The sequence below is a fragment of the Linepithema humile genome, chromosome 7 (assembly GCF_040581485.1).
Source record: "Linepithema humile isolate Giens D197 chromosome 7, Lhum_UNIL_v1.0, whole genome shotgun sequence".
Taxonomy (NCBI): domain Eukaryota; kingdom Metazoa; phylum Arthropoda; class Insecta; order Hymenoptera; family Formicidae; genus Linepithema; species Linepithema humile.
In genome coordinates, this window is record NC_090134.1 from 18,026,482 (window position 1) to 18,041,250 (window position 14,769).

A 14,769-nucleotide genomic window follows, 5' to 3' on the forward strand; every position below is an offset into this window, starting at 1 on the left:
TATATGTGATGCTATGCGTGCCTTGGGTTTTATTTGTCAGCATATAAAGCAACGCGTGCAATCTCGTTGTTTTTATGATGCACAATATGGTGAAATTGACGAAGCACGTTAAATCCGACGTATAATAAAAAAAATGTCTGCTTTCTCCATAAATCACAAAAACATAACACCACATTAATATACATATTCGTTATTTCCATGTAAAACAGCAACGTGAGAGAAAAAGTTGATAACGGATAAGGGGTCGATTATCGAGTGGGAGTTAATAGCTTTTTTTCTTCATTAAAATCTTTCTTGCATAAATTAATAAGCCGATCAGCTTTAGATGATGAAAGGTAAGAAAGCGGCCGCTCGTCGTATTTAAGAAGCTCGTTGGTAGGCAGAACAGATATAGACACGACGAGCTAAAACCTTGCCGTTGTATGGGGCTGAGCGAAGGGATGGAAGGAGTAGATACGAGTAAATTGCACCCCTGGGGACAAGACTGACGAGTGGCGTGAAGGACGCAACAAGCCAGAAGTCAGGCAACTTTAATTAAGACAGCGTGCAGACTAGATGTAGACACAGGACTTTATATAAGAAACTCGGGCTCGTGAAATTTTTCTTTGTTACCTGCAAATTGCCAGGCACGTTAGATTATCAGAATTAGCGATCTCTTGTTTACATATAAGTTTTTTTTTTATTAATTTGGAATAGATTTCTCCTCGAGAAAAATGTTGAGGGGTCAAATACTTTTATAATTAGTTCTTAAATATTATACATTTATACAAGTAAAATTTTCTCGAAACTTAATGAAAAAATATAATTATATTTTAGTATTTCTTTGACACGCACTTGGCTTAGCTTTTGAAAAAAAAACTTATTCAACTGTTAATTTCAAAACTAATGGTCCCGCAATGTTCTTTTTAAAGAAAAACAGACTTTACAATAACCAAAGAAAAATCCGCAAATAAATAGAGGCTTCGTTGATCCGGAACATCTGCTGTGCTACCGCGGCAATAAGAGAACACCGATAGCGATTTCGTGACCAGCAGCGTCTCTGCTAGCACGTCTACGGCCGTTGATCATCGGCGTCCAGCGTATACTCTCGTAAAACGTACCAATCCGATACCGAAGGTTTAGGAAGGCCGTGTTCCCACGTAAATACCTCACGCCAAAAATGACGGCGTCCGCATCTCTCGACGTGCCCGTGTATCGCGCGGCACGCGAACACCATAATTCACGTTAGCGTTGCTCGCCAATCGCTAGGGAGAAACCCACCGAACGATCGTATCTCAATTTCGTCAGGATATAACTATCCGGAACGTCAAATGTAACGAACAAATCCGCGTAACCGTTTCTGATCGGAGCATCTGATCGCGCGGCACGTACGCGATTATCGTCGTCGGACGGGACGCGGTTGCCATCGATGCGAGAGAACTCGGGAGATAAAGATTTACGGCGAACAAACATCCGTCATATCGAGACGGAAATCCGGTATTGGTCTCGGCGCATCGGGACACTGTATTCAAGAGATATCGCTTATGTAACGCTGAGGGTATAATTCACCGAGATAATATTAGCACTTTATCTACGACTAATAAATCGAATACGATAAGAAGCTATATGAGGCGACTTTAAAGTCAGCACGAATACTGCATTATTTTTTGTCATAATTAGAATTATTGTCGATGAAATTAATTTTGCTTTAAAAAGATTATTTTTTATATCGAAATTTTGAAGATAAACAGCATCGTGTACTCTACAACTTTCTCGCGAAGCAATCACACAAGTAACGATCGAGATAAGCCTTCCACAACACTCTCCAACCTGTAATTAACGCCGTGATATCTAATTTCGACGCACGTTCCCGGGAGAAGCGATTTCTGCCGTGGCGACAAAGTTTTCTGCGCGCCAAATTAAAATTCTTAATACAACCCTTTCGAGCAGGGAAGGAGTTCGAATGCGGGAGTGCATTCATGATGGCGGAAGGACCTGCCGAAGGAGAGGTACGTCTCGAGGAAAAAGCGAATTTAATGAAACGAGAAAAACCCCGGTGAAGGTGTATTTGTAATGCAAATACCGGGACCAGCGTTTCCCAGAGGGACGAAAAATGAAAGGCTCGAAACAGGCGGGAACGAAATCGAGCGTCCCATCGCTCTCGCTAATCCGATTCCGAATTCTTCGCCGTCCACCCGCTCGCTCGGCCGAATCACGTTCCCAGCGTTGCGCAACCTTGACAAAAAAATCCTAATTTTCCTCTTCTTAATTACCCCGGGGATTCGATAAATCCGCGGAAACCGCGATACGTTCCGAATGCTTATGGCTCAAAAATCTCGATTCGGTCTGAAAACGTCAGCGATTTTTATTGCTTATACGCGCGCGTTCGTAGAAAAAATTATTTTTACTCGTTCAGAACCATTGGTTTAGTGTTTCAAGTTAGAAGAGCACTCTTGAAGGCGAAAGAGTGGAGAACTAGTGTCGGGAGGATTGAAGGAATCATTATTTACCGAATCGACTATTGTCCTCTTTCGACGGACGCATTGTCGAATTAAGAGCTTTTGTCACGGAGAATGCCAGGGACGAGCGATGCGCTCGTCTCCGTCTCTGTCCGCCCACCGGATTCGTTCGTTCTCACCCTTTTCCCATAGTTTTGACGTGTTTCTCCCTCTCTTTCCCGCCAGTCGCGCCGGCAGTCGCCTCGCAAATGAAAGCACTTTTCCGCCGAATAGACAAAATAAATCGAGTCGCGCATGACAATGCCGATAATTTCGCAACAATACGCGCCCACCCAGCGTCGGCGCACGCACGAATAAATACGCGTTCGCAGGAAACGCGCGCGAAAAACAGACGGGATCGGTAGGGTTGCGCCTGCCGCGTTTCTTCTCCAAACAACGTGGTGACTGAATGCCAGGGTGAATCAACGCGAGATAATGCGTGCCAAGTGGCCTTTTTGCCAGCGATCGGCGTGCTTTTTTCGAGACTTTGAAAGAGAAGTTGTACTTTAAGAGAAGAGCATTCCGCTGTTTGTCTAAAAAAAATCTACAATTCATATAATTATAATTAATAATTAATAATTATAATTAATAATAATAATATCCAATAATATACGTCTTTATCCAAAGTAAATCTGATAAGTATTAAGAAACCGATTGCCGATAGATCTTGCTCGGTTGCGCCATTTGTTTACAGAAGAAAGGCGCTAACCAGGCGGAAAGGGCGATATGGTGCGATGATTTATCGATAATAATTAAAGGGTCGAACGTCACCGCCGGCTGCGTGTCGATGACCAACGGCCGGTGCGTGAGCCTCGTATTAATAGGGTGTTTTAATATCCACCGCGAACACCGCCCATCAATTCTAAAAGATCGGAACAAACATGTGAAAATTTATCAGCGATATTATGCGAACAAATTGCTAAATGTGCAATACGCGGATTCAATTAAAAGGGAGGTAACAAAGCTTGCGTTTGTAGTGTCTTTTTCTCTACAAGCACTTCGACGTTACGGCAAATTACAACGTTATTTGTCGATCCTCGTGGAACAATTGCGGAGAAATAGAGACTCTTATTTACCGGTTGGGTTTCACCGATAGTGCTCGCGCGTATGTAATCATCTCTATAGAAACGCTCGGAATCCATCTCGTCGCAAACAGTGAACCCTCCGTGACGAGCTCTCGAGTTCGCGAAAGTATCGAAAGAAGTTAGATGGGATATGGTTACGATGATGTAGAAAAAGGGGACTTTTTAATGGCGTACCCAGGTGTCGGAATCCCTATCGACGTTAAGCTGTATCTAATGCTTCTTCTTTCAGCGCGCTATCCTCCCCTACGAACGAAACAACCTTCCTTATTTCCTCGCACGCTTATCCTCGCGACTGTAATCTTCTTTCCTTAATTGCAGTGGAACGAACGTAGTAAAACAAAAAATCGTTTTTGACGCATCCTAAAGCGGCTATTTATGTGACGTAAATTGCCCATCGACATCATCCGATTTACGATTAAAAAAAAACTCATTTAATTGATTGATATTAAAATTATCAATTCAATTTTATTTTTTTAGCATACTTTATCTAATCTGTATTTATCTTTTTAGTAACCATTGTAATTATTTACGTAAAATATGATTAAAACAGTTTATTAATGTAGACACAATAAGCATTAATATGCTTTGAACGCTAAATTTCGAAAATTTAATCTACATTCTCGAAAGTATTCGCCGTGATAGCATCTCTATCTCTGCTTTTAACGCGCATCAATCTAATCCGACTCATCTCACCCAATGTTGACCTCTCCGAGATCTCCTTTACTGCCCACGAAATCCCCGGGAGCTACTACCGCCAGCGGTAAAATCCAGCGTCTCGATATCCACTTCTGAACTGCAGAAAAAAATGGGAAGCGTGAGAAGCGCGTGTGCAACATTGAGGGATAATATACGAGCGGCAGCGCGAGACTCCGTGCGCAAACTTGATGTAGAGACCTCTCTTAAAAAGTGGCTGTCCTTGCTGGTAGCGCCAGCAGTTTCCGTCATGATTTACAGGTAAGGGCGACGTCGAGCGTCCCGACGGTTCTCAGCCCGACTCGTCGGGGATTACCTTTTGCGCGCAGTGGAAAAAGAATCGTCGGCCATGACACCGAGCATCCTAAACTGCTTTGAATTCTTTTCTAGTGTTTACGCGGAAGCTTTGCTCGCGAGTGCATGTTGCGTCTCGCGTTCCGCGAGAGACAAAAAGATATGAATGCGAACAGATGGAATATTCTTTCTGCAAGTATGCTATGTGAGACGATCAAAGGAAGAACATTGGAGTATGTCGTTGCTTGACAAATTTATGTAATTAAATTTAATTAAAACGTTCTATTTACCTTTTATTACCATAATTTCGATAAGGAATCTTAGGATCGATCTTTATGCACAATAATTAGCATTATTCAAGTATTCTCTGAATATTGAAATAGTCTTATGTTTCCACTAAGTTCGCGTTGACGTCACTTTTGCGCAAGGCGCAAGGTCGGACAGTATTTCCATCTGCGGTTTCACCCTTGCATCCTTCTGCTTGTCGAGTGTCGCTGATAAAACGCTTTGAATTTCAAGACACGACAGCGTCGTCCGTCACAGCGGGAGATCCGCTCTGTCCGTCCGCAAGTTGGAGGCGAGTTGAACGAGTAGCCGTACGCTCGGACCAGCTCGGACGACCGCCGGAGAGTCATCTACGTTGGTAATTCGCCGACAGTCTCCGCCGTCTCCGCACTCGTCGGGGCTCCGAAACTTTCCCCGAGAACTTTGGCGGTGCGGCAACGTACATATGTATCGGGCATACATATGTATGGGTAGGAGGGGGGTGCGTACACGAGTTCACGGATCCGTCGAATCGGAATTTCACGTTTTCGGGAGAATTCTTGTCTGTCCTCAACGGAAACGAACTCTCCCGACGTTTCGACCGAGAGACAAAGGAAAGGACCTATTGCCGATACGAATTTTTTTCTTTTTTCCATCGAATTCGCAGAGCGCTTTATTGAGTTTTAACGCGTTAGAGCGGGACAGAACGACCCGTAAACTGGTTTACACGGATTGATACGGGTGGCTTTAAATTCGCCGTGAAAACGACTCGCAAGCACGAGCCAAGCGCACCTGTGTCACAGACGCTGTCGCCGAGCGCCAATCTATTATTGCAGCGAGCGCTTTTAAATACTGCAATTGTCTCTCAAGTTAAAATACACTTTGATTACACTTTATTATGGATAATTATTTTGGTTAAACAAATTCGTGACGAAACTTTCTGAAGAAGAATATTAAAAAAGCGAATTCCGAAGAAACTTGCACATTTTCGCACGCTGATCGATAATTTCTGAAGCCACGGAACCTTTTATACGTCGATGGATAAAGGACGAAAGGCCGACGCCTTTTCATCACGACGCATTAGTCGCGTAGACTTTGACGAACCAATTAAATAAATGGTCGTAAATTGTAGCCTCGGCGGCGAGGAACGACGCCGTGGTGCCGTGAGCGAAAGCACCTCCATTAAGAGCCACGGCACCGCTCTCTCGCCTCCCGTTCGGCGGAATAAACGCGGGGAGCCACTCTCAGCCCTCGCCTCATCGCCGCTGTCGTCGGCGTTGCAGGAATCACATTGGATCTACAAAGGGTTGACAGAAGACTTTCATCAATGCATACGACGCCTCCATTGTTCTGGTTGTAAGACTGATCCTGCGCGGCGCCCCACATGAAACCCGCCGGAGGATGCCGTAAAATGATACAACTCTCTTCGGAAGCCGAAGGCAGCGGGAATGAGTGATAATAGAAACACCGTGTTAAAGGATATTAAATTTCCCTTCTCGAAATATTTTTCTCATTTCAGTCGAACGATTGTAATCGCGAATTTCATCGTTTCATTTTATTATATCAACGTTATTAATGATGACGCGACGCTATCGTACCGCAATGCCCTGCGTACGTGCAGCAAGAAGCAATTGCAGAAAAAGTACGGTTGAAACATACATATGTGAGTAAGTTCAAGGTGAATCTGAAATACCTGACGAGAGAGAAATGTAGGAAACGTGCACGCTTGTACGTCTACATATACAAGAATAACAGGAATCATTTCGCTCGAGAAGCAGTGACTGATGAGTTGGGTGCGTTATTTATATTTCAGTCGATGCAAAAAGGAGGACACAAAATGTCAGTAGACAAAATTTTTAACAGACCATACCGATACCGAAAAATTCGAATACACTTGACGCATAACTCTCAAAAGCGCGCAACGTGTGAGCGTTCGTCTTGCTGATCGCGTTCCGACCTAATACGAAAACGGAGCCACGTAGGAATCGTAATAATGCACGTAACCCGCGAGAAATATACAGCGTGGGAGATGAATTTACGGCGCGCCGTCTTGAAGAGGCCGCGGAGAAATGTAAGCGAAAGCGCGAGCGCGAAATATGTACGGAGTAGAATAGGTAGGAAAGGGGTTTGGGGAAGGGAGAGAGCGGGCGGGCGCCTATTTAGTGCGCTACGTCGGCTATGTCAACGTTATTATACCGCAGATTCCCAAGGGACAGCTCTCGCAACGCTCGCGTTGAGAAAGGAGGGAGGAACGCGACTGGGACGAATAGATCACAGAAGTGGTTTCTTAAAATATGGATAGAAGCGGCGTCGTGTCGGCAAAAACGAACGAACTCTTGTCTCGCGCCGCGGAATAATCCTTTCGGTTGCGAGATTCGCCGAGAATATTTATCAATGCACGTCGGTCAATAAATCTTAGTAGGGGTTGATTTTCTTAATAACTGATGACTCGACAATTTACGAAGGAGTTGGCTTCTATCTCGAGAGACTCGTCTGTCCCGCAATCTCGTATGAAGAAAGAAGTTCCGCGGGCGGGATATTCGAGATAACCGCGGCAATAACCGTTTCTCGACCCTCGAGAGAGTGAGCGAGATTGCGGCGTCTTTTATTTTCAAACGCGCGCGAAGTCTTGAGCCGTGCTTCAATTTAATGAAAATTCTTGTGAAAGCTAATATTTTCGACGAAGATGGAGCATTCAAGCGCCATAAAAGATTACGCAACCCCATTATATTGGAATAATAGAAAACATAAAATCTGTCATTACTTCCTATTCACAGCGAAAAGCTCCACTTTGCTTTTTGAAAAGAATCTCTCGTTAACTAAACACGCTCTCAGGACATTATGTGTAGGGACATAAACGTGTGCAAAAGAACTTTGTTGTCACGCTCGTTAAAAGTCTCGAGTTTCTGCGCGTCCCATAAAAAATACCGTCGACAATTTTAGGGTAATTGTGAGGCCATCGGGACGACCCTCGCGAGATGAAATCCCTTTTCATTGTTACGCTGGCATCAGCTTCGATACGCGCGTCCTTCAACGAACACTCCGTGCGCAAAGTGAGGGCACATTGGTTGCCGGGACTTTACAAGCTCTCCATTCCGCTCCTCCGGCAAAAAGCGCACGATCGCTAAACGAAACAAGGAGCCGGGGAGAGAGAAATTCTTCCGCGCGGCGGAAAGAAATAAATAAGAACGAGGGAGGGCGGTTATGCGGCAGAAGTGGGAGGACGGCAGGAAGAACTGTCGGCGGAAGATAGATCAGACGGTACCTTGGGGATTCTATCTTTACGTCTGCCAAAGTGTACTCCGCGTAGAGCTTACTAGCGCAGAAAGAGTGGCCTTGGAGCGATAAAACACGCCGCGTGGCCCCGCGCCGTAATAATAAATCGCGCGTTAGATTTTTACGATGGTATCACTTGAAGATTATCGGGTCACTGGCTTCGATAATAAATTCGTAATAAACTGCCAGGACTGTGTCCATAAATAAGTCGGTGGGACATCAGCGCTCAAGTGTGACCTTACCGTCACGGATCGTCGGTGATTCTCGCGGTATATTAATGATATTGCGTTGTAGATGCATATTCTCGCAAAGGAAAGAAATATCGCGGGATTAATCAAGAAATAACTGGATTAAACGCGCTATAATGCGTCTAACAGATTGCAGGAGTGAAAATAAAGTTTGTTTACTTGTTTATTCTCATCGTAATACGAAGCTTAAATTAGATACTTTAATGATAGCCCTAATTATATCTACGTCGAGGAACTGCAATCTTACTTCCTTCTGAAATTTCCTTTCCATTTGACGAATGCTCAGACGACTAACGTCTTGCGCCTGAATCCTCTTGAAAGGAGGGATCTTTCTTCGTTTCCTGAGCGGAATTGAGGTTCCGACAGTGAATGGACCACGACCTATATGTAAATCGCATTGTCGCAACAACGGATACGGCACAGCGAAGGTCTGACCGGCCAATTAACTTCCGTAGAGGGCCCTCGATAGAATCGCGCATTGACTTGAATCGACGATTCCGCGCACAATTATAGCGGGTTTAAGTGAGGGAGGCAAAATCAAATCGGCATGCAAATCACTCTTCTTACACAAAAGCGTTTTACAATTTTGAAAAATAAAAGAAAACCATCGCGATTTCTGTATTATATACAAGAAAATATAACTCTATGACATAAATGAGTATAAATTTTTCTTACACTGCACATACACATTTTCAATTAAAATAATATAATGATTAATAAAAAAATATATAAACATAATTTAATATTGAACACCAGCCTTTCCATAATATTCTTCTTTCCTAGACGTTCCTAGGTGAACATAAAGTAGTAGAAGTTGCAAAAAAGCTTGCAGCGATTTCTCTAGCGTCCTCCCTAGGAAAGCTTTCGAATTTATTTCTCTCCAATGATATCTGAATCTGAATGTAAGTCGCATAGTTTTATACAAATACATAACTAACTTATTGTTAATATTGATCAACGTATAAATCACACATGTTACCATTATTTTTTATTATTTATTACTTTTATTTTTGAAAAAAATAAGAGCGTTTGCCATTGCATAAAGTCTTCACTTACCGTTGATAAAAATATGGTTCAGATACTTGGTAGAAGCTTCTTGATAAGGTCTCGTAGGTAGGTAAGGAAGACTTTCACCGATAATACAGAATGGTGCTTACGGAGCTTGCGCAAACCGGAAGAGCTTTTTGCGAGTTACCCATAGAGTAGCACATGGTGCGCATCTCGATCTCCATCCGCCCGAGTTATCATTGATCTGTGTGTGTCGCGTCCTCCTTATATAATATATAAATTATTATCTGTGAGAGCGCTAAAGCTTTTAGAAAGCTCGCAGATGTGATGCTGCGAAAATCTGAATTTGATATACTGTTAATGATATCTGTCTATATTTTATAGTTTAAATATTCTGTTCACATTGTGTTGATAAAATAAATATTCAATTTTGAGCATAATAACCAGTATGCTTATTATGTAGTAAATGTTTTGATAATAAATTTAACAAACAATATATAATATATATGATGTGTAAACATAACATAATTTAGCGACAGATATTCATCAAACAATTTCGATTCGAATAATCAATTCTGTAAAAAATATGCATATTAATTAAATTGTGATATCAAAATTTTCGTTAGATTGAAATAAACAGAACCAATAGATATTTTACAGTAACACGGAAATTATTTATGTGGGACATTGAATCAGAATCACGCAAAAATGTTCACTGAATACCGGATTTTAGTACGTCGCAGAAATAGTATTTTTCCGATTACATAATATTCGTAATATGGTGTCTTGGCGTGTTATTTTGCAATGTATGCTACACGTAAATTCCTTGATAATTGCGGCAACCCAACATGAAAAATATTTGACAAGTATGTGATCTGATAGCATCCATCTTCTCACTACTGTGCGCGAATTCCTTTCGTGACATGCTCGAATGAAGGAGTCGCGCCGCATTCCTGAATACATTTACTTGCATATAAATATGTATATGTGTATATATATATGTATATATACACAGCATCTACTGAAACACGCTATTGTATCTAACCTAGTCAAATTTATTCTACGCATGATAGTGAACTTTACGAGTTCTTTTTTTATTAAAATATCAGAGCCACAATAAAAAAAATAAATACATTTTTTATCAACTAACACACAAAAAATATTTAAAAAAAAAAGAAAGGAGGTACTAATTTATATTCAAACATGCAGTTAAAAGTAAATTAAGCCAAGTGTTAATAATAAACATTGAAAAAAGCATTGAACCATTGAACTCATTAATCGCGCCACTGATGAAAGTACACCGCGAGACAAAATACATGGTTATGTCGGTTAATAGCCCGAAAACTATAGGCACAAAAACGCGAAAATAAAGCACACAGGAGGATCGTGCGATAAAAAAGGGAGGGCGAGAAAAATGGAGCGGGTCCGATATGAACCGCCGCTGATGTAAAGCGCGATACGCCGGAAATGCGTCGCGCCGCGTTTACAGCCGCGCTATCGCACGGTCATAGAATTTCTCATCAAGTTTTCCGGCGGAATGGACACAGAAAGAAAGAAAGAAAGGAGGAAAATGAACGAAATGCTTCTCACGAGCTCTTAGAAGCACGCGCGCGAGAAGAAAGAAGAGAGACTTCGCGTGCTCCGTTATCGAAAAAATTCCGTGTATCGACGACGTTTGAAAGGAACGCTTCCTACTCGAATATCACTTTTCCTTCTATGCTCGGCGAGCGATCAATGCTCCGAGTTACGAGCAAAGAACAGGAAGCGTTTGTGTTCGTCCAAATCCATCTTACGACGCGGAGGCGCGAGTTCGTAGACGTAACGTGCTATCGCATATCGCAAAAAAAAAAATTCTCTCGATACCGGAGAGAAAAATCGCGACAGTACGCTTTTTACATTATATTCTCAAGCGCTAAAAGTGGCTATTCGATTCTAAACTTTTTTTATCACCTTTATATCGCGTATACAATATTGAAAGCCATTACTTTATTCATCGACGAACGCGAATGCAAGCTTAATTTTATCGAAGCGAAATTTTCCACCGAGAAGGAAACTTCTTTTGAGAAAGTAACTGCTTTTTATAATATTGCGTTTATATGCTTGCTTTTCTCCTTTCGCGGACTTAAAAGTTTGTCCGACTTCAAGAGTTCAAACAGCGTAGCTACAGTTTGCTGAAAAATATCAGAGTTTACCTACGCGAAAATCGCAAATAAACGAAATAAAATATTGCGGTCCAAGTGCGCGCATAGAAGATTGATGGATAAAGATAACTCATACATACACATCGTAATTTTCTTTTTTTATCGCAAGGACGCAGCACGCTCAGAAATGCATCATACACGCCTCTGGCGCTGTAAATAACGACGTCAAAGATTCCGACTACTTTAAGGGATGAAAAAGATCATGGGATGAAATCCGCCGGTGGAAACGAGTGGTTTTAACGATACTCAATCTCCGGATTGGATTGCGTTGCATTTCAAGGCGGGAAAGGAAGGATGATGCTTTGGCGAATATCCGGCATTTCGTTTCCGTCCTCCCGTCACTTATTCGTGAAATATAGCGCTTACCTCGGGGCGGAGAGTTACGACGCTGTAATATTGAATCTCACGAGTTAGCCGGGTGTCCTGAGCATCGTAGCTACAATAATATATTTAGACGGCACGGAATCGATTAATCTGAGCGCAAATAATTCCCAGCCGGTACTCGCGAATCATCTATCTCGCATGCGTTCTGTTTACGTCATCATAATTGAACATGTGCAATATTCACGGCCATATTAGACGATTGATCCATCGCTCGTACCATCCGACCCCTTCTAACGCGTGCTCTTTACGCAAGCCAACGTGATTATGGCTCTCGCGCCCGGGGGAGTTATCATCCTTTGCGGTCCCATGTCGTGCCCACGCTGTATCGTATTTTGCTTCAACGCAGCTTGCACCGTTGTAATTACGCCGTTAGAAGGTTGTTGCAGCGGGGAGCAAATAAAGCAAAATTGTAACAATCACGGTATTAATAAATTAAAAAATTTACATATTTGCCGTGCATCATAAATTAATAAAAACTTGCGTAAGAATAAAAAGAGAATATATTGCGAAGCGAAAAATTTTATCCACAATTTCAATTGATATCGTCTGCGTTCGTGTGATAAAATTAGAATTCTTGAAATGAGTAAATGTTTTCGAAGCAGGGCGTGAAACAAAGAGCAGGCTGAAGTGGACAAGTTGCCTAAGCAAATAAAGTACGACTTAACTCGTTACCCACGCTGAAAGTGTTAATTAATCACGACGAAGCGATGAAAGGCGGTCCTTCCAAAGAGCGTCGTCTCCCCGATAACGCGTCAAGCCCGATAAGTCTGTGGATTAAGAACTCCCCGTGGCGGCTAAGATTTATCGATACACGATGAATCGAATAATGGCACGATCGGCGCGAGGAACGCGATTAGTCTCGCTCTTCCGCACTCGGTCGTTCCAGGTTGAACGGGAATCCATCACGTGGACATATTGGATTTGAGAGAGGATCGAAAGCTCGTTTCCTGCAGACGCATACTATCCGTCCGCCTTCGTGGTCTCGCGACATTCTTGGCAGGAATATTCTCTTCGTGTAAACCGCGCGTCGTGTAAACCGATCTAACAATTTCCATCGCTTTCATTATGTATCGCATTTATTATCGTGATATCCGAGAAATCAATTTTTCTTCTCGATGCACTTCACGAGAAAATCGATCGCCTGGTGTAAAGTCGCGGATGCACATACGAAGTTCACTTGAGAGCGATGTGACGGGGTGTTAAACCGGATGCAGGCAGGAGTGAGCCACCCCGTACGTTCGGCTTATCGTAACGCTCTGATGCAGATTCAACGTTCTGTGAACAGCTATCAGTTAAACCGCTCTGTGGTTACCTCTTGATCTTCCGAAGCGTCTATCTTCATTTTTCGAGAGTCTCGAACATACGAATGCGCGACGTCGCTACCAAAGTCACTGCAAGCTGCTGAACTCCGTGTCCCACCATCCAGTCCGTGTTACGTCTATCTGTCGTAACAGTCCGCCGAACTTTGAACAACAAGAGCATTATGGAACCTACGTGCAGCTCGAACTTCAATGTCTCAACAGGATATCGCGACGCGAACTAGTACTTGTTGCAAATTTGAATAAGTCCGTTCCGACAACTCACGCGCGAACATCTGGGGATGAGAGTAGCATCTAATGACGTAATCGATAAGGGCGCGGTGTTATTTCGTACAGTAAGCGACCGCGCGCGAAAAGCGCACAAGTAAGATATCCGCGCGTGTTAATAAATTTGAAAGCCCGGCCGGTCGCGCGAACGAGAATCAATGACAAAGGTGTGCCGCGACCGCGAGCACAATTATCGCTAATCCGGGATGCGAAGGGCCGTGAGATAAATGGCGAGATGTAATAAAATGCAGCAGCTGTTCCACCCTTCTCTTTCTCTCCGCCTCTTTCTCTTATCCGCTTGCGCGCAATCTCATGCAAATTCAAATAGCTTGCTCTCTATCGCGATATGATGGGCAACAGCGAAACTGACTCGTCGTTTCTCGACGTCCTCCCGACCGCACTGCACCTACAAACAGCTCGTAACGGTCCGCTGTGCTTCATCAAAGTATTAAAACGCTAACGAGACTCCGGGCTCACAACGGTCATAAGCAATAACTCGATGCATAACCGGCAAAAAGCCGTTTCGACAAAGGAGAGAAAATATTACGAATTCAGAGCGGCGATGCGTCAACTGCAATTGCCATCGATGATATTCCAAATGTTTTAAAAAAATGATTAAAAAAAAAACATTCTTAGATTAGCATTAAGTAATTATAGACCTCGAAAATCTTTATTAAAAATTGTAGAATACTGCCAAAGATGTTAATCGTAAGAAGATTCGAACAAAATGAACGATGACGAACTATTTGTGACTATTGATATCGCGAATATTTCTTCCTTTGAGTACTGAGTGTGAAAGACATTGTTCAGAATAGCCCCGAGTAGTTTGTCCTTCTTAAAATACTTCAATATACATTATGCAATATTGTCTAAGTTATGTTACTCGCCCGAGTTATAAGTTTACCACAACGTTACATTCAGCTTTGCTGTACCACGTGTCACATTCATCCGATAATCCTGAGATGCCAAGTATACTACTTCATATAACAATATTAAACTCTTAAAACTAAAACTTGTACTAAGTCGCGACGGAGAACACGAAGAGTGAACAAAGTACAAAACTGTGTAACATAGATTTTTAATGGCAAACCAGTAAAAATCATGAGTAAAATTTTCTTTCTCGCGGAAAAATGTGTCTCGGACGACTTAATGGGAGTGCTGTTTTAATATATGTATCTGCATTCGCAACATTTGTTTCCAAAATGAATATATAAGAAACGATTCTATCGATATCGAAATGATTATACGATACT

The 14,769-nt window shown here is 42.5% G+C and overlaps 1 protein-coding gene across 2 annotated transcripts in view; it reads right to left on the reverse strand.

Moving 5' to 3' along the window:
* Positions 1-14,769, reverse strand: part of hwt (heavyweight) — a 126,504-nt gene that overhangs the window by 85,022 nt on the left and 26,713 nt on the right. The window lies entirely within an intron of this gene.